Source organism: Schistocerca cancellata, unplaced genomic scaffold (assembly GCF_023864275.1).
Source record: "Schistocerca cancellata isolate TAMUIC-IGC-003103 unplaced genomic scaffold, iqSchCanc2.1 HiC_scaffold_1139, whole genome shotgun sequence".
NCBI classification, from domain to species: domain Eukaryota; kingdom Metazoa; phylum Arthropoda; class Insecta; order Orthoptera; family Acrididae; genus Schistocerca; species Schistocerca cancellata.
The window spans coordinates 1212433-1225073 of NW_026047138.1; positions in this window are offsets into that span (position 1 = coordinate 1212433).

Genomic DNA, 12641 nt, shown 5'->3' on the forward strand with positions numbered 1-12641 from the left:
AACAACTTGTCATCTTCTTGTTCCCGGCCCCCCCCCCCCCTCGTTACCAGTCTTGCCGACATCATGCTGCTGGTGGTGCGTCAATTCCACCAAAAGCCCAGTTGATGGGCAAATAAAAATTGCAGCCCTGTAATGTGAACACCCTGCTGTGAGAAAGCAAAGATTTACTACACTTTGGAAAAAAAATGCTACGTTCTAAGGCGAACTTGAAAGAACAATCTTTAAAACACTATAAAGAGACAGTACATACCAATAGAATAACAACTTGTCATCTTCTTGTTCCCGGCCCCCCGCCCCCCCCTCGATGCCACTCTTGCAGACATCATGCTGCTGGTGGTGCATCATTTCCACCAAAAGCCCAGTTGATGGGCAAATAAAAATTGCAGCCTTGTAATGTCAACACCCTGCTGTGAGAAAGCAAAGATTTACTACACTTTGGAAATAAAATGCTACGTTCTAAGGCGAACTTGAAAGAACAATCTTTAAAACACTATAAAGAGACAGTACATACCAATAGAATAACAACTTGTCATCTTCTTGTTCCCGGCCCCCCCCCCCCCCTCGTTGCCACTCTTGCGGACATCATGCTGCTGGTGGTGCATCATTTCCACCAAAAGCCCAGTTGATGGGCAAATAAAAATTGCAGCCTTGTAATGTGAACACCCTGCTGTGAGAAAGCAAAGATTTACTACACTTTGGAAAAAAAATGCTACGTTCTAAGGCGAACTTGAAAGAACAATCTTTAAAACACTATAAAGAGACAGTACATACCAATAGAATAACAACTTGTCATCATCTTGTTCCCGGCCCCCCGCCCCCCCGTCGTTGCCACTCTTGCGGACATCATGCTGCTGGTGGTGCATCATTTCCACCAAAAGCCTAGTTGATGGGCAAATAAAAATTGCAGCCTTGTAATGTGAACACCCTGCTGTGAGAAAGCAAAGATTTACTACACTTTGGAAAAAAAATGCTACGTTCTAAGGCGAACTTGAAAGAACAATCTTTAAAACACTATAAAGAGACAGTACATACCAATAGAATAACAACTTGTCATCTTCTTGTTCCCGGCCCCCCGCCCCCCCCTCGTTGCCACTCTTGCGGACATCATGCTGCTGGTGGTGCATCATTTCCACCAAAAGCCCAGTTGATGGGCAAATAAAAATTGCAGCCTTGTAATGTGAACACCCTGCTGTGAGAAAGCAAAGATTTACTACACTTTGGAAAAAAAATGCTACGTTCTAAGGCGAACTTGAAAGAACAATCTTTAAAACACTATAAAGAGACAGTACATACCAATAGAATAACAACTTGTCATCTTCTTGTTCCCGGCCCCCCCCCCCTCGTTACCAGTCTTGTGGACATCATGCTGCTGGTGGTGCATCATTTCCACCAAAAGCCCAGTTGATGGGCAAATAAAAATTGCAGCCTTGTAATGTGAACACCCTGCTGTGAGAAAGCAAAGATTTACTACACTTTGGAAAAAAAATGCTACGTTCTAAGGCGAACTTGAAAGAACAATCTTTAAAACACTATAAAGAGACAGTACATACCAATAGAATAACAACTTGTCATCTTCTTGTTCCCGGCCCCCCCCCCCCCCTCGTTACCAGTCTTGCGGACATCATGCTGCTGGTGGTGCATCATTTCCACCAAAAGCCCAGTTGATGGGCAAATAAAAATTGCAGCCTTGTAATGTGAACACCCTGCTGTGAGAAAGCAAAGATTTACTACACTTTGGAAAAAAAATGCTACGTTCTAAGGCGAACTTGGAAGAACAATCTTTAAAACACTATAAAGAGACAGTACATACCAATAGAATAACAACTTGTCATCTTCTTGTTCCCGGCCCCCCCCCCTCGTTACCAGTCTTGCGGACATCATGCTGCTGGTGGTGCATCATTTCCACCAAAAGCCCAGTTGATGGGCAAATAAAAATTGCAGCCTTGTAATGTGAACACCCTGCTGTGAGAAAGCAAAGATTTACTACACTTTGGAAAAAAAATGCTACGTTCTAAGGCGAACTTGAAAGAACAATCTTTAAAACACTATAAAGAGACAGTACATACCAATAGAATAACAACTTGTCATCTTCTTGTTCCCGGCCCCCCCCCCCCCTCGTTACCAGTCTTGCGGACATCATGCTGCTGGTGGTGCATCATTTCCACCAAAAGCCCAGTTGATGGGCAAATAAAAATTGCAGCCTTGTAATGTGAACACCCTGCTGTGAGAAAGCAAAGATTTACTACACTTTGGAAAAAAAATGCTACGTTCTAAGGCGAACTTGAAAGAACAATCTTTAAAACACTATAAAGAGACAGTACATACCAATAGAATAACAACTTGTCATCTTCTTGTTCCCGGCCCCCCCCCCCCCCCTCGTTACCAGTCTTGCGGACATCATGCTGCTGGTGGTGCATCATTTCCACCAAAAGCCCAGTTGATGGGCAAATAAAAATTGCAGCCTTGTAATGTGAACACCCTGCTGTGAGAAAGCAAAGATTTACTACACTTTGGAAAAAAAATGCTACGTTCTAAGGCGAACTTGAAAGAACAATCTTTAAAACACTATAAAGAGACAGTACATACCAATAGAATAACAACTTGTCATCTTCTTGTTCCCGGCCCCCCGCCCCCCCCTCGTTGCCACTCTTGCGGACATCATGCTGCTGGTGGTGCATCATTTCCACCAAAAGCCCAGTTGATGGGCAAATAAATATTGCAGCCTTGTAATGTGAACACCCTGCCTTGAGAAAGCAAAGATTTACTACACTTTGGAAAAAAAATGCTACGTTCTAAGGCGAACTTGAAAGAACAATCTTTAAAACACTATAAAGAGACAGTACATACCAATAGAATAACAACTTGTCATCTTCTTGTTCCCGGCCCCCCCCCCCCCCCTCGTTACCAGTGTTGCGGACATCATGCTGCTGGTGGTGCGTCAATTCCACCAAAAGCCCAGTTGATGGGCAAATAAAAATTGCAGCCTTGTAATGTGAACACCCTGCTGTGAGAAAGCAAAGATTTACTACACTTTGGAAAAAAAATGCTACGTTCTAAGGCGAACTTGAAAGAACAATCTTTAAAACACTATAAAGAGACAGTACATACCAATAGAATAACAACTTGTCATCTTCTTGTTCCCGGCCCCCCCCCCCCCTCGTTACCAGTCTTGCGGACATCATGCTGCTGGTGGTGCGTCAATTCCACCAAAAGCCCAGTTGATGGGCAAATAAAAATTGCAGCCTTGTAATGTGAACACCCTGCTGTGAGAAAGCAAAGATTTACTACACTTTGGAAAAAAAATGCTACGTTCTAAGGCGAACTTGAAAGAACAATCTTTAAAACACTATAAAGAGACAGTACATACCAATAGAATAACAACTTGTCATCTTCTTGTTCCCGGCCCCCCGCCCCCCCCTCGTTGCCACTCTTGCAGACATCATCCTGCTGGTGGTGCATCATTTCCACCAAAAGCCCAGTTGATGGGCAAATAAAAATTGCAGCCTTGTAATGTGAACACCCTGCTGTGAGAAAGCAAAGATTTACTACACTTTGGAAAAAAAATGCTACGTTGTAAGGCGAACTTGAAACAACAATCTTTAAAACACTATAAAGAGACAGTACATACCAATAGAATAACAACTTGTCATCTTCTTGTTCCCGGCCCCCCCCCCCCTCGTTACCAGTCTTGCGGACATCATGCTGCTGGTGGTGCGTCAATTCCACCAAAAGCCCAGTTGATGGGCAAATAAAAATTGCAGCCTTGTAATGTGAACACCCTGCTGTGAGAAAGCAAAGATTTACTACACTTTGGAAAAAAATGCTACGTTCTAAGGCGAACTTGAAAGAACAAACTTTAAAAAACTATAAAGAGACAGTACATACCAATAGAATAACAACTTGTCATCTTCTTGTTCCAGGCCCCCCGCCCCCCCCTCGTTGCCACTCTTGCGGACATCATGCTGCTGGTGGTGCATCATTTCCACCAAAAGCCCAGTTGATGGGCAAATAAAAATTGCAGCCTTGTAATGTGAACACCCTGCTGTGAGAAAGCAAAGATTTACCACACTTTGGAAATAAAATGCTACGTTCTAAGGCGAACTTGAAAGAACAATCTTTAAAACACTATAAAGAGACAGTACATACCAATAGAATAACAACTTGTCATCTTCTTGTTCCCGGCCCCCCCCCCTCGTTACCAGTCTTGCGGACATCATGCTGCTGGTGGTGCGTCAATTCCACCAAAAGCCCAGTTGATGGGCAAATAAAAATTGCAGCCTTGTAATGTGAACACCCTGCTGTGAGAAAGCAAAGATTTACTACACTTTGGAAAAAAAATGCTACGTTCTAAGGCGAACTTGAAAGAACAATCTTTAAAACACTATAAAGAGACAGTACATACCAATAGAATAACAACTTGTCATCTTCTTGTTCCCGGCCCCCCGCCCCCCCCTCGTTGCCACTCTTGCGGACATCATGCTGCTGGTGGTGCATCATTTCCACCAAAAGCCCAGTTGATGGGCAAATAAAAATTGCAGCCTTGTAATGTGAACACCCTGCTGTGAGAAAGCAAAGATTTACCACACTTTGGAAATAAAATGCTACGTTCTAAGGCGAACTTGAAAGAACAATCTTTAAAACACTATAAAGAGACAGTACATACCAATAGAATAACAACTTGTCATCTTCTTGTTCCCGGCCCCCCGCCCCCCCCTCGTTACCAGTCTTGCGGACATCATGCTGCTGGTGGTGCGTCAATTCCACCAAAAGCCCAGTTGATGGGCAAATAAAAATTGCAGCCTTGTAATGTGAACACCCTGCTGTGAGAAAGCAAAGATTTACTACACTTTGGAAAAAAAATGCTACGTTCTAAGGCGAACTTGAAAGAACAACCTTTAAAACACGATAAAGAGACAGTACATACCAATAGAATAACAACTTGTCATCTTCTTGTTCCCGGCCCCCCCCCCCCCTCGTTACCAGTCTTGCGGACATCATGTTGCTGGTGGTGCGTCAATTCCACCAAAAGCCCAGTTGATGGGCAAATAAAAATTGCAGCCTTGTAATGTGAACACCCTGCTGTGAGAAAGCAAAGATTTACTACACTTTGGAAAAAAAATGCTACGTTCTAAGGCGAACTTGAAAGAACAATCTTTAAAACACTATAAAGAGACAGTACATACCAATAGAATAACAACTTGTCATCTTCTTGTTCCCGGCCCCCCGCCCCCCCCTCGTTGCCACTCTTGCGGACATCATGCTGCTGGTGGTGCATCATTTCCACCAAAAACCCAGTTGATGGGCGAATAAAAGTTGCAGCCTTGTAATGTGAACACCCTGCTGTGAGAAAGCAAAGATTTACTACACTTTGGAAAAAAAATGCTACGTTCTAAGGCGAACTTGAAAGAACAATCTTTAAATCACTATAAAGAGACAGTACATACCAATAGAATAACAACTTGTCATCCTCTTGTTCCCGGCCCCCGGCCCCCCCCTCGTTGCCACTCTTGCGGACATCATGCTGCTGGTGGTGCATCATTTCCACCAAAAGCCCAGTTGATGGGCAAATAAAAATTGCAGCCTTGTAATGTGAACACCCTGCTGTGAGAAAGCAAAGATTTACCACACTTTGGAAATAAAATGCTACGTTCTAAGGCGAACTTGAAAGAACAATCTTTAAAACACTATAAAGAGACAGTACATACCAATAGAATAACAACTTGTCATCATCTTGTTCCCGCCCCCCCCCCCCCCCTCATTACCAGTCTTGCGGACATCATGCTGCTGGTGGTGCGTCAATTCCACCAAAAGCCCAGTTGATGGGCAAATAAATATTTCAGCCTTGTAATGTGAACACCCTGCTGTGAGAAAGCAAAGATTTACCACACTTTGGAAATAAAATGCTACGTTCTAAGGCGAACTTGAAAGAACAATCTTTAAAACACTATAAAGAGACAGTACATACCAATAGAATAACAACTTGTCATCTTCTTGTTCCCGGCCCCCCGCCCCCCCCTCGTTGCCACTCTTGCGGACATCATGCTGCTGGTGGTGCGTCAATTCCACCAAAAGCCCAGTTGATGGGCAAATAAAAATTGCAGCCTTGTAATGTGAACACCCTGCTGTGAGAAAGCAAAGATTTACTACACTTTGGAAAAAAAATGCTACGTTCTAAGGCGAACTTGAAAGAACAATCTTTAAAACACTATAAAGAGACAGTACATACCAATAGAATAACAACTTGTCATCTTCTTGTTCCCGGCCCTCCGCCCCCCCCTCGATGCCACTCTTGCGGACATCATGCTGCTGGTGGTGCATCATTTCCACCAAAAGCCCAGTTGATGGGCAAATAAAAATTGCAGCCTTGTAATGTGAACACCCTGCTGTGAGAAAGCAAAGATTTACCACACTTTGGAAATAAAATGCTACGTTCTAAGGCGAACTTGAAAGAACAATCTTTAAAACACTATAAAGAGACAGTACATACCAATAGAATAACAACTTGTCATCTTCTTGTTCCCGGCCCCCCCCCCCTCGTTACCAGTCTTGCGGACATCATGCTGCTGGTGGTGCGTCAATTCCACCAAAATCCCAGTTGATGGGCAAATAAAAATTGCAGCCTTGTAATGTGAACACCCTGCTGTGAGAAAGCAAAGATTTACTACACTTTGGAAAAAAAATGCTACGTTCTAAGGCGAACTTGAAAGAACAATCTTTAAAACACTATAAAGAGACAGTACATACCAATAGAATAACAACTTGTCATCTTCTTGTTCCCGGCCCCCCGCCCCCCCCTCGTTGCCACTCTTGCGGACATCATGCTGCTGGTGGTGCATCATTTCCACCAAAAGCCCAGTTGATGGGCAAATAAAAATTGCAGCCTTGTAATGTGAACACCCTGCTGTGAGAAAGCAAAGATTTACCACACTTTGGAAATAAAATGCTACGTTCTAAGGCGAACTTGAAAGAACAATCTTTAAAACACTATAAAGAGACAGTACATACCAATAGAATAACAACTTGTCATCTTCTTGTTCCCGGCCCCCCGCCCCCCCCTCGTTACCAGTCTTGCGGACATCATGCTGCTGGTGGTGCGTCAATTCCACCAAAAGCCCAGTTGATGGGCAAATAAAAATTGCAGCCTTGTAATGTGAACACCCTGCTGTGAGAAAGCAAAGATTTACTACACTTTGGAAAAAAAATGCTACGTTCTAAGGCGAACTTGAAAGAACAACCTTTAAAACACGATAAAGAGACAGTACATACCAATAGAATAACAACTTGTCATCTTCTTGTTCCCGGCCCCCCCCCCCCCTCGTTACCAGTCTTGCGGACATCATGTTGCTGGTGGTGCGTCAATTCCACCAAAAGCCCAGTTGATGGGCAAATAAAAATTGCAGCCTTGTAATGTGAACACCCTGCTGTGAGAAAGCAAAGATTTACTACACTTTGGAAAAAAAATGCTACGTTCTAAGGCGAACTTGAAAGAACAATCTTTAAAACACTATAAAGAGACAGTACATACCAATAGAATAACAACTTGTCATCTTCTTGTTCCCGGCCCCCCGCCCCCCCCTCGTTGCCACTCTTGCGGACATCATGCTGCTGGTGGTGCATCATTTCCACCAAAAACCCAGTTGATGGGCGAATAAAAGTTGCAGCCTTGTAATGTGAACACCCTGCTGTGAGAAAGCAAAGATTTACTACACTTTGGAAAAAAAATGCTACGTTCTAAGGCGAACTTGAAAGAACAATCTTTAAATCACTATAAAGAGACAGTACATACCAATAGAATAACAACTTGTCATCATCTTGTTCCCGGCCCCCCCCCCCCCCTCATTACCAGTCTTGCGGACATCATGCTGCTGGTGGTGCGTCAATTCCACCAAAAGCCCAGTTGATGGGCAAATAAATATTTCAGCCTTGTAATGTGAACACCCTGCTGTGAGAAAGCAAAGATTTACCACACTTTGGAAATAAAATGCTACGTTCTAAGGCGAACTTGAAAGAACAATCTTTAAAACACTATAAAGAGACAGTACATACCAATAGAATAACAACTTGTCATCTTCTTGTTCCCGGCCCCCCGCCCCCCCCTCGTTGCCACTCTTGCGGACATCATGCTGCTGGTGGTGCGTCAATTCCACCAAAAGCCCAGTTGATGGGCAAATAAAAATTGCAGCCTTGTAATGTGAACACCCTGCTGTGAGAAAGCAAAGATTTACCACACTTTGGAAAAAAAATGCTACGTTCTAAGGCGAACTTGAAAGAACAATCTTTAAAACACTATAAAGAGACAGTACATACCAATAGAATAACAACTTGTCATCTTCTTGTTCCCGGCCCCCCCCCCCCCCTCGTTACCAGTCTTGCGGACATCATGCTGCTGGTGGTGCGTCAATTCCACCAAAAGCCCAGTTGATGGGCAAATAAAAATTGCAGCCTTGTAATGTGAACACCCTGCTGTGAGAAAGCAAAGATTTACTACACTTTGGAAAAAAAATGCTACGTTCTAAGGCGAACTTGAAAGAACAATCTTTAAAACACTATAAAGAGACAGTACATACCAATAGAATAACAACTTGTCATCTTCTTGTTCCCGGCCCCCCCCCCCCCCCTCGTTACCAGTCTTGCCGACATCATGCTGCTGGTGGTGCGTCAATTCCACCAAAAGCCCAGTTGATGGGCAAATAAAAATTGCAGCCCTGTAATGTGAACACCCTGCTGTGAGAAAGCAAAGATTTACTACACTTTGGAAAAAAAATGCTACGTTCTAAGGCGAACTTGAAAGAACAATCTTTAAAACACTATAAAGAGACAGTACATACCAATAGAATAACAACTTGTCATCTTCTTGTTCCCGGCCCCCCGCCCCCCCCTCGATGCCACTCTTGCAGACATCATGCTGCTGGTGGTGCATCATTTCCACCAAAAGCCCAGTTGATGGGCAAATAAAAATTGCAGCCTTGTAATGTGAACACCCTGCTGTGAGAAAGCAAAGATTTACTACACTTTGGAAATAAAATGCTACGTTCTAAGGCGAACTTGAAAGAACAATCTTTAAAACACTATAAAGAGACAGTACATACCAATAGAATAACAACTTGTCATCTTCTTGTTCCCGGCCCCCCCCCCCCCTCGTTACCAGTCTTGCGGACATCATGCTGCTGGTGGTGCATCATTTCCACCAAAAGCCCAGTTGATGGGCAAATAAAAATTGCAGCCTTGTAATGTGAACACCCTGCTGTGAGAAAGCAAAGATTTACTACACTTTGGAAAAAAAATGCTACGTTCTAAGGCGAACTTGAAAGAACAATCTTTAAAACACTATAAAGAGACAGTACATACCAATAGAATAACAACTTGTCATCTTCTTGTTCCCGGCCCCCCGCCCCCCCCCTCGTTGCCACTCTTGCGGACATCATGCTGCTGGTGGTGCATCATTTCCACCAAAAGCCTAGTTGATGGGCAAATAAAAATTGCAGCCTTGTAATGTGAACACCCTGCTGTGAGAAAGCAAAGATTTACTACACTTTGGAAAAAAAATGCTACGTACTAAGGCGAACTTGAAAGAACAATCTTTAAAACACTATAAAGAGACAGTACATACCAATAGAATAACAACTTGTCATCTTCTTGTTACCGGCCCCCCGCCCCCCCCCTCGTTGCCACTCTTGCGGACATCATGCTGCTGGTGGTGCATCATTTCCACCAAAAGCCCAGTTGATGGGCAAATAAAAATTGCAGCCTTGTAATGTGAACACCCTGCTGTGAGAAAGCAAAGATTTACTACACTTTGGAAAAAAAATGCTACGTTCTAAGGCGAACTTGAAAGAACAATCTTTAAAACACTATAAAGAGACAGTACATACCAATAGAATAACAACTTGTCATCTTCTTGTTCCCGGCCCCCCGCCCCCCCGTCGTTGCCACTCTTGCGGACATCATGCTGCTGGTGGTGCATCATTTCCACCAAAAGCCTAGTTGATGGGGGCAAATAAAAATTGCAGCCTTGTAATGTGAACACCCTGCTGTGAGAAAGCAAAGATTTACTACACTTTGGAAAAAAAATGCTACGTTCTAAGGCGAACTTGAAAGAACAATCTTTAAAACACTATAAAGAGACAGTACATACCAATAGAATAACAACTTGTCATCTTCTTGTTCCCGGCCCCCCGCCCCCCCCTCGTTGCCACTCTTGCGGACATCATGCTGCTGGTGGTGCATCATTTCCACCAAAAGCCCAGTTGATGGGCAAATAAAAATTGCAGCCTTGTAATGTGAACACCCTGCTGTGAGAAAGCAAAGATTTACTACACTTTGGAAAAAAAATGCTACGTTCTAAGGCGAACTTGAAAGAACAATCTTTAAAACACTATAAAGAGACAGTACATACCAATAGAATAACAACTTGTCATCTTCTTGTTCCCGGCCCCCCCCCCCCCCTCATTACCAGTCTTGCGGACATCATGCTGCTGGTGGTGCATCATTTCCACCAAAAGCCCAGTTGATGGGCAAATAAAAATTGCAGCCTTGTAATTGAACACCCTGCTGTGAGAAAGCAAAGATTTACTACACTTTGGAAAAAAAATGCTACGTTCTAAGGCGAACTTGAAAGAACAATCTTTAAAACACTATAAAGAGACAGTACATACCAATAGAATAACAACTTGTCATCTTCTTGTTCCCGGCCCCCCCCCCCTCGTTACCAGTCTTGCGGACATCATGCTGCTGGTGGTGCATCATTTCCACCAAAAGCCCAGTTGATGGGCAAATAAAAATTGCAGCCTTGTAATGTGAACACCCTGCTGTGAGAAAGCAAAGATTTACTACACTTTGGAAAAAAAATGCTACGTTCTAAGGCGAACTTGGAAGAACAATCTTTAAAACACTATAAAGAGACAGTACATACCAATAGAATAACAACTTGTCATCTTCTTGTTCCCGGCCCCCCCCCCCCCTCGTTACCAGTCTTGCGGACATCATGCTGCTGGTGGTGCATCATTTCCACCAAAAGCCCAGTTGATGGGCAAATAAAATTTGCAGCCTTGTAATGTGAACACCCTGCTGTGAGAAAGCAAAGATTTACTACACTTTGGAAAAAAAAATGCTACGTTCTAAGGCGAACTTGAAAGAACAATCTTTAAAACACTATAAAGAGACAGTACATACCAATAGAATAACAACTTGTCATCTTCTTGTTCCCGGCCCCCCCCCCCCCTCGTTACCAGTCTCGCGGACATCATGCTGCTGGTGGTGCATCATTTCCACCAAAAGCCCAGTTGATGGGCAAATAAAAATTGCAGCCTTGTAATGTGAACACCCTGCTGTGAGAAAGCAAAGATTTACCACACTTTGGAAATAAAATGCTACGTTCTAAGGCGAACTTGAAAGAACAATCTTTAAAACACTATAAAGAGACAGTACATACCAATAGAATAACAACTTGTCATCATCTTGTTCCCGGCCCCCCCCCCCCCCCCCCTCATTACCAGTCTTGCGGACATCATGCTGCTGGTGGTGTGTCAATTCCACCAAAAGCCCAGTTGATGGGCAAATAAATATTTCAGCCTTGTAATGTGAACACCCTGCTGTGAGAAAGCAAAGATTTACCACACTTTGGAAATAAAATGCTACGTTCTAAGGCGAACTTGAAAGAACAATCTTTAAAACACTATAAAGAGACAGTACATACCAATAGAATAACAACTTGTCATCTTCTTGTTCCCGGCCCCCCGCCCCCCCCCTCGTTGCCACTCTTGCGGACATCATGCTGCTGGTGGTGCGTCAATTCCACCAAAAGCCCAGTTGATGGGCAAATAAAAATTGCAGCCTTGTAATGTGAACACCCTGCTGTGAGAAAGCAAAGATTTACTACACTTTGGAAAAAAAAATGCTACGTTCTAAGGCGAACTTGAAAGAACAATCTTTAAAACACTATAAAGAGACAGTACATACCAATAGAATAACAACTTGTCATCTTCTTGTTCCCGGCCCCCCGCCCCCCCCCTCGATGCCACTCTTGCGGACATCATGCTGCTGGTGGTGCATCATTTCCACCAAAAGCCCAGTTGATGGGCAAATAAAAATTGCAGCCTTGTAATGTGAACACCCTGCTGTGAGAAAGCAAAGATTTACTACACTTTGGAAATAAAATGCTACGTTCTAAGGCGAACTTGAAAGAACAATCTTTAAAACACTATAAAGAGACAGTACATACCAATAGAATAACAACTTGTCATCTTCTTGTTCCGGCCCCCCCCCCCCCCCTCGTTACCAGTCTTGCGGACATCATGCTGCTGGTGGTGCGTCAATTCCACCAAAAGCCCAGTTGATGGGCAAATAAAAATTGCAGCCTTGTAATGTGAACACCCTGCTGTGAGAAAGCAAAGATTTACTACACTTTGGAAAAAAAATGCTACGTTCTAAGGCGAACTTGAAAGAACAATCTTTAAAACACTATAAAGAGACAGTACATACCAATAGAATAACAACTTGTCATCTTCTTGTTCCCGGCCCCCCCCCCCCCCCCCTCGTTACCAGTCTTGCCGACATCATGCTGCTGGTGGTGCGTCAATTCCACCAAAAGCCCAGTTGATGGGCAAATAAAAATTGCAGCCCTGTAATGTGAACACCCTGCT